The sequence below is a fragment of the Panthera uncia genome, chromosome C2, assembly GCF_023721935.1.
Source record: "Panthera uncia isolate 11264 chromosome C2, Puncia_PCG_1.0, whole genome shotgun sequence".
Classification (NCBI taxonomy): domain Eukaryota; kingdom Metazoa; phylum Chordata; class Mammalia; order Carnivora; family Felidae; genus Panthera; species Panthera uncia.
In genome coordinates this window covers 137,443,573-137,459,387 of record NC_064810.1, presented here as the reverse complement: position 1 = coordinate 137,459,387, position 15,815 = coordinate 137,443,573, and the positions used below count along the sequence as shown (strand labels likewise).

At 42.2% G+C, this 15,815-nt stretch overlaps 2 long non-coding RNA genes across 2 annotated transcripts in view; both read right to left on the bottom strand.

The window, feature by feature from the left end:
- LOC125921366 (uncharacterized) overlaps positions 1-11,024 on the bottom strand; it is a 63,227-nt gene extending 52,203 nt beyond the window's left edge. The window contains exon 1 of the long non-coding RNA XR_007457393.1: positions 11,012-11,024. This is a non-coding gene — a long non-coding RNA (uncharacterized LOC125921366). The remainder of the gene's footprint in view (positions 1-11,011) is intronic.
- LOC125921365 (uncharacterized) lies at positions 4,518-10,200 on the bottom strand. The gene is made up of 2 exons (XR_007457392.1): positions 9,951-10,200; positions 4,518-4,768 (listed from the first exon to the last, which is right to left on the bottom strand). It is a non-coding gene; the product is annotated as an uncharacterized LOC125921365 (long non-coding RNA).
- Positions 11,025-15,815: the final 4,791 nt, after the last annotated feature.

The window sequence follows — 15,815 nt, the reverse complement described above, 5'->3', positions numbered from 1 at the left end:
GCAATAGCATTACGTCTAAAAAACAATGGACACACCTTAATTTAAAAATATTGCAGGGTGCATGGGTGGCTCAGTCAGTTAAGCGTCCAACTCTTGGTTTTGGCTTGGGTCATGACCTCACAGTTCATGAGTTTGAGCCCCACATCGGGCTCCACACTGACGATGTGGAGCCTGCTTGGAATTTTCTCTCCCTGTCTCTCCGCCCCTCCCTCACTTATGCTCTCTCTCTCTCTCAAAATAAATAAATAAAGTTTAAAAAAATACTTTATTGCTAAAATATGCTAACCATCATCTGAGCTTTCAGCAAGTTGTAATCTTTTTGCTGGTGGTCTTTCCTCCATGTTAATGGCTGCTGACTGATCAGGGTGAGGATTGCCAAAGTTTGGGGTGGCTGTGGCAATTTCTTAAAATAAGAGAACAATGAAGTTTGCCACATCAATTGACTCTTCCTTTCACTTGAACACTTCATTGCCATTGTAGAGTTATTAATTGGCTTAATTTCAATATTGTGTCTCAGGAAACAGGGAGGTCCACAAAGAGGGAGAAAGACAGGGGAATGGCTGGTTGGTGAAGCAGTTAGAACACAGACAGTATTTTATCAGTTAGGTTCATCCTTATCATATGGGTGCGGTTCATGGCACCCCAAAACAATTACAATAGTAACATCAAAGATCACTGATCACAGATCACCGTAACAAGCATAATGATGAAAAAATTTGAAATATTGCAAGGATTCCCAAAATGTGACAGAGACACAAAGGGAGCAAAAGCTGTTAGACAAATGGCACCAAGAGACCTGCTTGACCGAGGGGTGACACAAACCTTCAATTTGTAAAAAACACAATATTTGCAAAGTACAATAAAACGAGGTGTGCCTACATAAGCCAGTCAACCCAGACAAACCACCAGCTGACCAGATGCAAGAGTAAACCCAGCCAAGACTAACCAAGCCCACCCTAGACTAGCTCTTCCCAGCTGAGCTCACCCAAATTAAAGAATAACCTACAGAAGCATGAGCTAAATAAATAGCTATGATGCTATATGAAACCACAACATCACCTACAGTGCACTATAGCCATAAATAATTAACTTGAATCTAATCAAGTCTTTAGAAATAATTTCCAGTTTACAGGAAATAGACGGGATTAAAAAAAAAAAACAAAAAACAAGCTGACTTCTGTTTGGTGATGAGGCAGGTATAAACAAATAAGCATACACTTATGCTCACTCTACACACATATTAATTTACACTGTTATTTTAGTGTTTTAAGTTGCAGAATGTCCTGAGAACCTTGGGTACACATTTTCCCAGCAGTTCTCCTTACTGTGCCTAAAACCTAAATTAGTCTTTAAAAAAAAAAAAAATAGAAATCAAATCATTGTCCCAGCAATGTTCTGTGTTCTGTAAACAGAAGACATAAGGTTGCATTTCAGGGATCCTGAGGAATGCTGAAGTCTAGCCACTTTAGAACCTATGATGAAGAGGGGCAACTGGGTGGCTCAGTCAGTTAAGCATCCAACTCGATTTCAGCTCAGGTCATGATCTCACAATCTCATTGTTTGTAGGCTTGAGCCTCAAGTCGGGCTCGGGCTGACAGAGTGGAGCCTGCTTGGGATCCTCTCTCTCCTCTCTCTCTGCCCCTCTCCCAGCTTGTGCTCTCTCTCTCTCTCAAAATAAAAAAACATTAAAGAAAAAAAAAAGCAGCTGTGATGAAGATTTATCTATATGCAGTCTGTGAATTGATCACTTTTCAGTTAAAATTTTTTAGGGCCATTTTAACAGTCTCTGAAACCCAGCCATACAGTCTCTATAACTCACACAGAGTCAGGGAAAGCCATCAGAAGGGCCATTTTTTATCTCAAATTTTCTATTCCCATTGACATAAAGAAGGATTATGATCAACTTCTCTAAGAGGCTGGTAATAAATCAGCCTTGGGGGTTTGAACTAGAAATGCATAAATATGACAGAGGTTTGGGTTCATCTGGTGTCAAGAACAGTTTGGTGCTTTGAAATTCTTTTTAATATTACATATTTTAAAAACCAAAAACCTGGGGCGCCTGGGGGGCGCAGTCGGTTAAGCGTCCGACTTCAGCCAGGTCACGATCTCGCGGTCCGTGAGTTCGAGCCCCGCATCAGGCTCTGGGCTGATGGCTCGGAGCCTGGAGCCTGTTTCCGATTCTGTGTCTCCCTCTCTCTCTGCCCCTCCCCAGTTCATGCTCTGTCTCTCTCTGTCCCAAAATAAAATAAAAAAAAAAACGTTGAAAAAAAAAAAACCAAAAACCTATTTTCTGAAGGCTTTTCTCCTTCATTTCTAAATCCAAGTGTATCATCAAGGAAAATGGAATCCATGTGCTGTTGAATGAATGCATTTACACTCCATTCATTACAGTGCAATGACACTGTGTAACACTGACATTCCCTTTTGTAGGAGTGACTTCCAAGTTCATATGATTCTGAGGCCAAAATTTCAGAGAACTTTCTTCTCCCAGCCCTCAAAGAGTCCCAGCATTTGTAAACCACACTCATGACTCCTCACTGGAACACCAAGTTTTTAAGAGTTTTTGTCCAAATTTAAAATATTCACATGATGGAAAGATTTCTAGATTGGTTAAACAAGTCATTCTCCTTCCTTCCTTTGTCCTTGATTCTAACTGCTTTGGATAAAGAGGATGAGATGGTTTCTTTATGAAGCAGCAGTCAGCACAATCTTACTGCTGAATTCCAAAGTAAGGAAAGAAAAGGCACACAGTCTGAGTGCAAGGTGCTCCCAGACTCTTCACAAAGCCCTTTTCAAAATATCATCTTCCAGTAATACCGCATCCTCAGACAGCAGATGAGGAACTGATAATGCCACAGCTGGGGGGGGGGGGGAATGCTAATGTGAACTCAGGTGAATATTTTTACCTCCCTGGGCTTCCAGTGACTTCTCTGGAAAATGGCAGGCTACCCCTACCCCAAAAGGTGTTCTGTGAGCATTTCCTCAATACCACCAGTTTCCCCAGGGTAAGTGTTGCAGTTACTATGACTGCATAACAAAGTTCTCCAAGTGTAAAAGCGTAGAACAATCATTTTATCTTTTTCATAGATTCTGAAGGTCAGGCATTCAGGCAGTGCTTGACTGGACAGTTCTCACTTGGGGGTGGCAGTCAGATATCGACTGAGGCTGCAGAGACCTGGAAGTTCAACGGGGCTAGTTCACTAGCCAGGGCTAGCTAGCTGACACTAGCCATGGCTTGGGAGCTCAGCGGGGTCTGCTGACCACACACGGCCTCTGCATTGTGGCAGTCTCACGGTAACTGTACTTCTTACATAGCAGGTCAAAGCTCCAAATAAATGCAAGTACCCCAGCAACGAAGGTCGAATCTGCGTGGCTTTTTATGACCTAACTTTGGAAGTCACATAAGATCACTTTTATCATATCCTGCTGGTCAAAGCAGTCCCAAGCTTGCCTATATTCACAAAAAAAAAGCCATAGATCCCCATCTCTGAATGGGAAGCATGTCAAGAATTTGAGGATGAGATTCTAAAACCACCACCACAATGACAGATACTCACACAGAGAGAAGCAGACACTATTGCTGCCCTGCCCGTGTCCGAGTTCACCTATAACTACCGAGGACAGTTCCTGTGATTGCCGACAACGACTCACTTCAGGGGCCCAGGCCTCTGTTTCTCAGCCTGAGGGCTTTCTCTGTAATGTGGGAAGAGCTCGGCCCTCAGGGGCAACCAATAATAGAATCAGTGGATAATACTCAACCTCCTCAGCCCTTGGCAGGACAGTTCTGAGGCATGTCAGAGTGGTGCCCAACATGACAAAGCACCACTTGGCCTCAGCAGCAGCCAGCTCATTAACACCTCCAGTACTGGCTTTTCTCCCTTCTCTCTCCAGCTCTTCCTCCCTCACCTCTGCTTCCTCATGTCCAGCACCCAACTTCCTGTCCTCCAGTCTGCTTTTGGGAGGACTCAAACTAAAACACCCATTATATGTGTCCTGATGAGAGAAAAGTTGAAAACTGTTGCAGCAGCAGATGACCTCCCCAGTCTAAATTCCTGCTATTGTGATCAATCATTTCATAAGCGTGGGTAACTGGCAAGGTCTATGAATGCCCTGAGTGCTCAAAGAAGTCGTAGGGTAAAGCCAAAACTGCCCCAGTAACTGGGTAGGTAACTTTCGTATGTGAATCCTACTTTCCAAATAAAGTACTTCCTATAGCAAAAAAGGAGGTCCCTCCTTGGTCCCTTAAAAGTAGCCATAAAAATCAGTACTGAATGATGGCTTACGGCCTGAAAAGAAATTAAACAAGACTGAAAATAAACACATCCCAGTAAAATCTAAACTTTCATAGCTAGCAAACTTCGGGTAATTGCAATTCCTGTAGGCAAGGGGAAGTTTTATTTTATTGAGGAGTTTTCCTTTATTCTTTAACTTCTCAATCATGCCTCCTGGAAGTATACTACAACCCAGGCCCAAGGTATGCTCTCATATTAGCTTATCAGATGAATCAGTCTTCCCTTGGCTCTCAAGATCTTTTATAATTAGTTTTGCAACATATGCATACAGTGGCTACGGGCAAAGCTCAGAGGAATGAGAAAACTCATTTAGAACAGTTGCCAGAGTTCCAGTGTTTTCTCAAGCTTAGCCAGTTAATTCTACTTCTGGGCGTAACCAAGAATGGGTCCCCAGATCTGTCAGGCTTTTTCTTCAAGTTGGAAATGCCTCGAGAACCAGTCTTCAGTTTCTTTGGAGTGGTCTTTGGATGTCCCACCTGAATGAAAGAAGGGTAGTCCCAGAAATGACAGAAGTCTATCATTTGTCAAACACTGTATTAAAGTGGGAGTTTAACTACATATATGCCAACCATCCCCAAACCTTCTTAATTCCCATAGTTTGTCACCAACAAAGGTAGCAAAACTGCATGGGACACAGCAATGCGGTTGTTTTCTTGAAAAAACTCTAGAGACCAAATTATACAATTTCTAACACTGGGCTATTCAGGGGCCTGGTAAACACAGAAACCACAAGAGGGGAGGGAAGGGAAAAGAAGTGGGGGCAGGATGTCTGCTCTAATTCCGTATTCACTCTGCTGTGCTCTGTTTTACAACAATGTCAGCTCTATGGAATAAAACCAAACGTGGTTTCTGTGTCTTTAAGGCCCAGGCAACTTGGGCAATGGGTAGGTTGCCATAGCAACTCGTAATTCTACTGTCTACTAAATTGAAAAGCAACAATAGAAAATCCCTAGCAAATAAAGGGGGATACCTCTCAATGATAATTATCTGTTTATCACAGTCTGGTTTTGAGTTCTTAAAACTACAAACACCTAGAATCCTCTGCTATATTTGTTTGAAGCGGGGCTAATATTTTCTTTTCTTTTCAAAAGCTCTCAGGCAGAAGAGAAGAAAACAAACAAACAAGTTTCTGAGAGAGTTTAGATGTCAGCCTCATCTATGGGCCCAGAGGAATGCTTGCACTATGCATATACACACATACAAAAGGAGAAAGCAGGATTAAGCAACTCAAAAATCTATAGCAACATGAGGTAGTAAAACCTCAGCCAGTCTTACATCAGACTTCCTTGAAAAAAGGCCTGAGACCATAAGCATGGAGATGTGTGCTTTGCAGATACACACACAAAAAAGTGTTTTAAGATTATAACCCCAATAAAACATCAAAAAGCTCTTCCATCCACAGCCAATTAATTTAAATTTATTGAAAGATTGTTGGGCATCTTGTAAGACACTAAAGCTACAAAAACAAGGAAGACCCAGTCTCTGACCTCTATAAGCTCACAACTGGGGAATGGGGAGAAAGACACGTAAATTATATGGCCAGTTTTCCCAAGTATTACAGACTAAATTGTATCCTCCAAAGAATCCATATGTTTTAGTCCTAACACGCAGTACCTCAGAATGTAACCATATTTGGAGATATGGTCTTTAAAGAGGTCACTAAATTAAACCAAGGTCATTACGGTCAGCCCTAATCCAATGAGACCGGTGTCCTTATAAGAAGAGGAAATTTGGACACAGACATGTACAGAGGGAACATGATGAGAAGACATAGGGAGAACACAGCCATCTACAAGTCAAGGAGAGAAGCCCGGAACAGAGCTTTCTGTCGTGGCCCTCAGAAGGACGCAACCCTGCCAGCGCCTTGATCTCAGATTTCCAGCCTCCAGAACTGTGAGAAGTAAATTTCTGTTGCCTGCCACCTAGTCGGTGATACTTTGTTCCGGCCGCCCTGGCAAATGATTACCCGAAGCTCTATTCTTCTAGAGTAGTGGTTCTCGATCTTTCAGCTGCATCAGAGCCACCTGGAGGACTTATTAAAACACTACTGGGCCCCACCTCCAGAATTTCTGATCCAGGAGGTGTGGGGAGGGACCCTAGAATCTGCGTTTCTAGTAAGTTCTCAGGTGATGTTGTTGCTGCTGGTCTGAGCACTACCTCTTGAGAAATACTGTTCTAGGGGGTACAAATTGAAGATAGAGGCTGCATATCTGACCCTAACAGACTCAAGTGAAGAGGCCTTTCTCCTTCCTTCCTGAATCTAAAATGGAAAGGATTCCAACCTGAGCTTCACACCCAGGTGCATCACAGGTGAGGCGCCCATCGGTTACAAAATGACAAAAGTTGCGTCTTATGAAAATCCTGAACTTCAAGACACAGAAGCCCCGTCCACTACTAAAACATAGCCCATGAATGAGTACTGGGCTCCGAAAAATTAGATATCCAATTCTCCCTTCAATGAGAAGTTAGACAGGTATATAAAGGATAGGGGGATTCTCTCCCATCCAGGCAAAGGCAGAAGATTGGGGAGAGTGGACAAAAGTATTTCCCTCTCTTCCCCACCCTACACTATTGGCCCCCTGCCCTAAAGTCACACTTTAGAAGTTCCAAACCTAAAGCTGCGCCCCTCTCCTCAGGCCAAATATGCCCAGAATCTATACCTTGTTCCAGACATTGCCCCAGTACCTGAACTCCCTGCCCAATGACCCTGGGCCTGCTTCCATGCCTGCACAAGGCTCTTTCCTCGGTTCTCCCACAGCCAGACCACATTGCCAGCATGCACAGAATGTGGCCCAAGGGATGGTAAAAGAGAAGGGGTGAACAGAGCTTGGACCAAAGAGCTGGAGTGTCCACGAGCTTGTGTGAAAGGTTCAGCAGGGCACTGATACCTGGGGTGGAAAGAACCCTAGTCTGTGGTATTTACTGAGTTCCATAGTATTAATATTCCCACTGTGGCCAACTTCAAGATACCAATATGAAGTCAACTGGCTCACAAAATTCCTGGGGGGGGGGAGGGAAGTCCTTCATACTATGGGACAAAACCAGGAGTGGGAAAAGAACAAGAGAAAGCTGGTGGTCTTCATTTGTATTCTTGCCCTGGCCCTGCATATATTAAAGGTAGGCCAATCCCTGTATCAACCAAGATTTGCTCTGATCACCACTGAGAGTGGCCATCAATGCTGAGCTCACAAAGAAGGACCCATTCTCCCTAACATATTCCATTCAGAAGATAATATTGTTGGTTGCCTACCCAAAAGCCATTCCCCAACCACTTGTTCTTTCTGGAAGAGCCTGTTGCTCTCTACAAAGGCTGGAAAATGGTATATACTCGCTTTCCAAGCTCCCTTGTAGCATGAGACATAATCTGGCCAATGGGAGCTCAGAGGTGAAGTTTGTTAGGGCCACCAGAGAAAAGGTTTCTCCCTAATAAACAAAAGGAAGGTCTGTCTTCTTCTCTGGACACAGTCCTTCTATGATGCGTAACAGTGGCACCACCTTGCAACCATAAGAGAAAACATTATGCACAAGATGACAAAGAAGGATCAGAAGCGACTGGGTTGGGTTTTTTTTTTTATTAAATTGTGGTAAAATACATATAACATAGAATTTACCACCTTAACTATTTTCAAGTGTACCAAGTTCAGTAGTGTTTAAGTACAATCACATTATTGTGCAACAAATCTCCAGAACTTTTTCATCTTGCAAAACTAAAACTCTGAAACACACCCCCCCCCCACCACTCCCCTGCCATCCCCAAGAAAGTACCACTCTATTTTCAATGAATGTGACTACTCTAGGTACTTCATATAAGTGGAATCATACAGTATTTGCCTTTTTGTGACTGGCTTATTTCACTTAGCACAAGGTTCATCCATGTTGTAGCAGGTGTCAGAAGTTCCTTCCTTTTTAAGTTTGAATAATATCCCATTGTATGTATCAACCACATGCTTTGCATCCATCAGTGAACTCCAAATGTTGCTTCCAACATTTGGCTATTATGAAAATACTGCTATAACATGGATGTACAGATTTCTCTTCAAGACCCTGCTTTCAATTCTTTTGGGTATATACCCAGAAGTGGAATTGCTGGATTATATGGTAATTTGAATTTTAATTTTTTTAAGGAAGCACCATACCGTTTTCCACAAAACTGTGCCATTTCACATTCCCACCACGAGTGCACAATTATCTCAATTTTTCCACATCTTCACCAACACCTGTTACTTTCTTTTGTGGTTCATTCAATAATGACCAATCTAATGGGTATGAGGCGAGCTCCTGGGTTCTTAATAGAATTTGGAGCTACTGAACGAGCCTGGAATTGCCCTGCTCCCAGAGGTTGTATGCAGGAAATAAGTAATAAGTATTCTTACCATTAAACTCCCTTTTAACTAGCTCTTAAGCTTCTTCTAACTGATGAGCTGCTTTTTCTGTAATACCTCAAGCAGAAAGGATTAAGATTTCATTCTCTGTTTCTCATGCTTTACATTATACTCTGCTTCTTCAGCTCTTGGAACCCAACACAAATTCTACCCCAGGGTCAAGTCATGCTATAGTGCAAGAGCAAATACAAAGGAGTATTCCTAACAGCTTTACTCATAATAACCCAAAACTGGAAAGAACCCAGAAACCCACTGATAGGATAAACTGTGGTACATCCATACAAAGGAATACTATTCAGCAATAAAAAGAATAAAATCATGACAGATAAATCTCAAACACACTATGCTGAGTGATGAAGCCTTATTATATAAGAGTACATATGGCAATGACACCATTTATATAAAGTTATAGAATACGTTAGGGGTGCCTGGGTGGCTCAGTGGGTTGAGCATCCGACTTGAGCTCAGGTCACAATCTCGCAGTCCCTGAGTTCGAGCCCCACATCGGGCTCTGTGCTGACAGCTTCTGATTCTGTGTCTCCCTCTTTCTCTGCCCCTCCCCCACTCATGCTCGCTCACTCTCTCTCACTCTCTCTCTCTCTCTCAAAAATAAAAATAAACATTTAAAAAAAGTTATAGAATAGGTTAATCTAACCTACAGTGGAAAAAAATCAAAACAATAGCTATTGTCTCTGAGGGGTGGGAACTGCCTAGAAAGGGGCATGGGAGAACCTTCTGAGATGATGCTAATTTTCTATATCTCCAGAGAGGTTTTGGGTTACACAGTGAGAATGCATTTGTGCAAATAAAGTGGCAGATATACCCTAAAGACTTGTGCATTTCATTGTCTATAAATTGTATATCAAAAAAAAAAACTATAAGTCAATATTTAATTCTACTAAATAATATACAAGATGAAAAATTTAGGGGGAAGTTTATTGAGGACTTCAATTTACTTTGAAATGCATTTTAAGAAATCCCAAGATGGATTGATGGATGGAAGGATAGATAGCTCTGTAATTCACAAGTACAATAAAATGTGAAAGGTGAAATATAGGTGGCAGGTGTTTGGGTGTTCACTATAAAATTCTTTTGATTTTTCCAGCTAAGAGTGTTGGAAAGTGACAATAAGTAGAAGTTCTGGTTTTCTATGGTGAACATTTTCCTGACTACCTTGAGGGCTGGAATAAAATTAAGAGGATCTAGGGGAAGAGACAGAATCATCAACTACAAAAAAAACTTTATACTCTTTCAGACTTGAACTACAAAGACTTACCTTTTTGTTATGATCAAAAACTGGGAAGTGCTGCGATGCAGGAAAGGTCTCAGCTTGAATAGAAACTTTCACCTAAAAACTCGGGACCTACTAGAGCGCAGCCACTGGGCCAGGGGGTTTCTGACGTTCCTTGTGCTTTGTGCTTTTCTCCAGTTTCAGTTGCCCTTTCCACTGGGCATTGGGAACCCCAGGGGATATGAAATTCCTCGACACTCACCCCCCCCCCTTCCCCCAGCACACTTCCTGTTCCTGACATTGAGAGATGACTCTGAGCTAAGGGTATTGTGACCACTGAGCACTGAGGAAGGCATGAGGGAGCAAGGAGTCACACAAGGACCATGGACAGATGGCCAGCAGGGTGCAATGTCACATCAGGTTAAGACAAGTGTGATCTGTCAATCTTTAGCTACAGGAACCATGTTTCTGTGTCTCCGCTCTCCCCTCCCCTCCCCCCACACGCAATTAATTTTTCACCCTCTGGCTTTCTTTTCTTTTTTAACTCTCTTGTTTATAGATCATTGTGTCACATTGTATGTTAGCCCTGGGAGGGCACATAGCTAAATTCCCTCACTTTACAGAGGGGAGCTGAACTCAGAAGGTGAAGGGATCTTCTCAAGATCACTGAAGAGCAGAACCGCAACCACAAAGGTATCCTCAATCCAGAATAAACGGTGAGAATATTCAAAACTCAAAGACATGGAATTCCTTGTTATGTTTACTATGAAGGGACATTGACCCGATTATTCCTGTCCTTTGTGATAGACGTACACCTTAAACGATGATAGCATCCACCAGAATACTAAAGACCTTCCTTATACATAGCAGTGTCCCTTAGCTTTAGGGAGAAACATTCCAAGATCCCCAGTGGATGCTTGAAGGCGTGGAAGAACGGAACCCTAGATATATGCCGTGACTTTTCCTGGACATACAAACCGATGACGGAGCTTAATTTATAAATTAGGCGGAGTGAGAGATTAATAACAAAGAACAATACAACAATATACTATAATAAAACGTATGTGAACGTGCTCTCTGAAAACACCTCCCTGCACCGTACTCACCCTTCTCCCCGCGAGGACCGACACACAAAAAGCCCACGTGGTGACGTGGCGCGAACGTGGTGGGCGGGCCTTGTGACGTAGCATTGGGCTCCTACCTCCTTCAGGAGGGTCCCTGGCTTCCGGCGGCGGCTGAGGGCGGGTAATTGAAATCACGGGAAGCTAAACTGCGGGTAAGGGAGAACGACCGCATTCTCGTCTGGGGGCTTGGAAATGGGATGCCGACGTGGTCATCGTTTGTCGCTTGTTTAGCCTCTCCTGAGGAAGTTACTGGAAATCGGTGTCTGAAGGTCGAGGTCACCACGGTCTTAACTGTCAGAGCAGTCCTCCGCGGAGACAGGCCTACGTTGGAAACTGCCACCTCACAGCCCTGAGTGGCCCGTGAGGGACGGCACCCCAGACACTGACCCAGGGAGAACCTCGCCCAGGGCCCTGCTTTCCGCACTCGCTACCCCCCAGGAGACGACTTCCTGCATTTCCTAAGGAAAAACAATGACCTCGCGTCTGCAGAGGACTTCACTGTTTTGCAGCTCACTGTTGACAGCTCGTTTAGTCTTGCAACCACTTGAAGCAGTTTATGCTTCTTACACGTAAGAGACAAATTCATGTAGGGGCCGGAGGATAACAGTAAACTCCTATTCTGCATTGAATCCTTGATTCAAGAGCTTCCCCTCCACCCACCCTCAAACCCGTGAACGGAAGCGCTGCATGTATATACAGATCAGAGTAGACTTACTAAAACCGCTCTGCCAAGAAGGAGACCCCAAGCCCAGTGCTGCTCTGTTACGCGTGGAACCAACCCTCTGCCCAGACATCTGGGTTTTTACATTCCAACTCTTCACTCGGTAGCGGTGTGACCTCGAGCAAATTACTTCCACTCTCTGAGCCGTGGTTTCCTTTATCTAGGAAACAATTACTTCTTGGGCGTTAATAGTGGTAAACATTTAACTACCACTCTGGGGGAAAATACCTTATGAAGGTGTGTGTCTGTATGTATTTATTATTTTTGCTGAATGTATGTATGAATGCCGTGTGTACATATGTAGTATTAATTTTACAACTTATAAAATGTACAACTCTTTACCCTAAGTTCCGTATAACCAATTAATCTTTCACAGAACGCATTCCATTATTTTTGCTGAAGTTGCAACTGACAAGTACATTTCTGACATGAATGGTGAGATTTTAAGTGTATTCGTGAAACAACAATGAAACAAAAATTATGTCAGAACTTGATTGGTTTACCAATGATGCGAACAACTTCTTTGCTGAATCAGGTAATAGTTTTCAAATACTGGACCATTTTGTCAATTTTCTATTTGCAATGTTTAATGGCTACAGGCATGGGGCACTTGTAAGTGTAATTTGTATTCACTTTCTCCATCACTTTCCTAAATCTAGACAATCAAAAAAAAAATAAAATAAAATAAATCAAGCTCTGATTCATAGCATTTGGAGCTTTCCATCGTATAAATAATCCTACCACAGCCAATTTTGAGCTACCAATGTGCCATCACTTAGGCAGTTGGGTAGAGATATGCAGGCACATGCCATTATAAAGTATTGCCGCCATATCCATAAAAATAAAGGTACTGGGGCGCCTGGGTGGCGCAGTCGGTTAAGTGTCCGACTTCAGCCAGGTCACGATCTCGCGGTCCGTGAGTTCGAGCCCCACGTCGGGCTCTGGGCTGATGGCTCGGAGCCTGGAGCCTGTTTCGGATTCTGTGTCTCCCTCTCTCTCTGCCCCTCCCCCGTTCATGCTCTGTCTCTCTCTGTCCCAAAAATAAATAAAAAATGTTGATATAAAAAATAAATAAATAAATAAATAAATAAAAATAAAGGTACTGAGCCTCAAAAGCATAAATAACAGTAAAACGTAAAATAATTAGGAAGTGAAGAGTTCTGAGTATTATCTTCTCCAATAAAACTCAATTGCAAGCTTATACAATGGCTGTTTCTAACATCCAGCTCTGTAAATTCCTGGAAGTGTAACAGTGAGACCTCAAGGGACCTTATAAGCTGACCCCAGCACACCATGGCTGGAACAGCATTTGCTGGCAATTACTACTTCAGATGCTATGATTGGTGGCCATTTGCTCCATGTGTGCACAATTTCCACAACACTGTCTGGATTAGTGCCCTGGATTTTCAAGAAACTCATTTGCATTTGGATTTTTTTTTTTTTTTTTTGCATTTGGATTTTTTAAAAATTCCTGACACATACATGTTCAGTAAATGTGTTTAAGTAATGAATAACTACACCATCAGTTTATTCCTCAAAAGCCTTGTTGGATAAAACAGCTTAGAAAGAGAGCAGCCTAACTGTAGAGAACAAAAAGACGATCAAGGGAGCATGAAAGGGTAGGTGCTTTCCACTCTGGAAACTACCTGAGTTGCATTTAACTGCAGAACCTGAACAGGAAATGAAATGGCTATTGGGGGCGGGGGAAATAAATGAAAATTTACAAGCAAAGCGACAAAGTACTGGGGCAGGAGGACTAAGGATAAGGAGAATTGAGAGAAAAATGAAACTGCAGAAAACACAGAACTTACCTTAGAGACTTGTTAGAAAATCATATTCAATTCTCTGGACACCAGTAGGAAAACAGAAAAAAACATTTAAAAACACCATTTTTGTCCCAGGTATTTGAGTCTTATTTAAACCACTGATCTCATCCTCTTTAGTAATTTATATTAAAATGTAGGGGAAATGCTAATTTTGAGAACATCTTTCCATTCTTACGACCGTGCCCCCGTAGAAAACATTCTGGAGAGGTGAGTTCCTCTGAGACTGCCCTTATGATTCCTCCACCAACTTTGACATTGTGAAGAGCAACTCTGATGTGGCTACTGGAACAGAGGCCATAGTTGTTGCTAAACCTTTATTTAGACAGACCAAGAATTAAGAAAAGCAAATGTGACAAATTTTAACGGGCCCAAGTGAATGTGAAAACTAAAACCAGATCCATGAATTGGCTGTCTTTACTCATTTACTCACATGCAACACTTCCAACATTCAAAAGGAATTTAATCTATTGTTTTCCATCAGCCACACATTTATTGATTATTATTTTTAATTTATTTTTGAGACAGAGAGAGATAGAGCATGAACGGGGGAGGGGCAGAGAGAGAGGGAGACACAGAACCGGAAGCAGGCTTCAGGCTCTGAGCCATCAGTCCAGAGCCCGACGTGGGGCTCGAACTCAAGGACCGTGAGATCGTGACCTGAGCTGAAGTCAGACGCTTAACCGACTGAGCCACCCAGGCGCCCCCAGCCACACATTTATTTAGAGCTGTTTCTTGTACTGTGCAAAAAAGAGGGCAAATTACAAATCTGTACAATAATCCACAGAATGTGATCAATATCCTTATCAACACCCAAAGTGGGTTAACAAGGTTTTTTTCTCCTGAAATCACACCTTCCAAGGAGTCCCAACAAGTGCTCAACACATAATAAAAGGTCAGGAGGAGCCTACTTGGCAGAGGAAGTTTGGAAAAAACTGCATCCCACACCAACACTTCCTCAAAAAACTCACGATACACACTTGCTCATTAGAGAACAGGACTGACAAAGACATCTCAGTAACCTTGTTAACCAAGCATTTCCAAGTTTATTTAATCAATGAGCCCATTTCTCCCACCTAATATCAATTAACATCCATAGAAAAGTAGTGGATATTGCTGGTCTGGAAAACAACTGCAGGGAGTGATTTCAGTAACTGCCTCAACTTTGCCAGCATGGCTACACACCCTAGGAAAGGGGTAGTGGTCTTGCTGAGGCACTCTATCCCATTCACGGCCAAGGCTGAGTCTTGGCTAGATCAGGCACCCCTTTCCTCTCTACCATCTCCGTCTAAGAAAGATTACCTTACCAGATACAGCAAACTACTATTCATCTGGCATTATAGAAAACAGCAACAATCTTTGCTGGACTCTCTAAACAAACTAAAATCTTTTATTATTATTTTTTTTAATGTTTATTTTTTGTGGGGGGGAGGAGCAGAGAGAGAGAGGGAGAGACAGAATCCCAAGCAGGCTCTCTACTGTCAGCACAGAGCCCAATGCAGGGCTTGAACCCATGAACCGTGACATCCTGACCTGAGCCAAAATCATCAAGAGTCAGACTCTTAACTGATTGAGCCACCTAGGCACCCCTAAAATCTTTTAAAAAGAGCCCTGCATATATATGTTCCCCTATGCTGAATCAGAAATTTAGGTAAGACATCCTGCTGTGCTCAGGGGAAAGTAGTAAAGTTAAATTAGAGTCTTACAAAAACATCAAGACAGAAAGATACCAAAACCACAGTTGGTTAGAAATAATATTTATTATCCCCTCCCCCCATGTACAGATTACTTTTCAGAAACATGAAGATATTACCCATGTCCTCATCAATAACAGTTTGTAGAAAATAAATGTAATTCATATCTTGACAATATATTTCTATCATTTTTAAAACAATAGCCATTTTTCCACGTTAGTTCAAGAATAGCTTCAAGTTTTACATTTTGAATCAAATCAAGACAATCTTTGTTTATAGGTGATTTCCTGACAGATCCCATCCCCCCAACCCCTAAAAAAAATTCTATATCCTAAGTGATAAACTCTTCTTGTACATTCAGCAAACTTTATATTGGAAAAAGAAAAAGAATAATTGAGATAGGTATTTACTCTCGTGCACAGTAATAAATCTAGCTGAACTTCTACACCTTGCTTTGCAATGATGTTTACATAAAATAAATCATTTCTTATCAAGTTACAATGGTAATTTCTTGAAATGCAGATACAAAAGCTATACACTTAATCCAC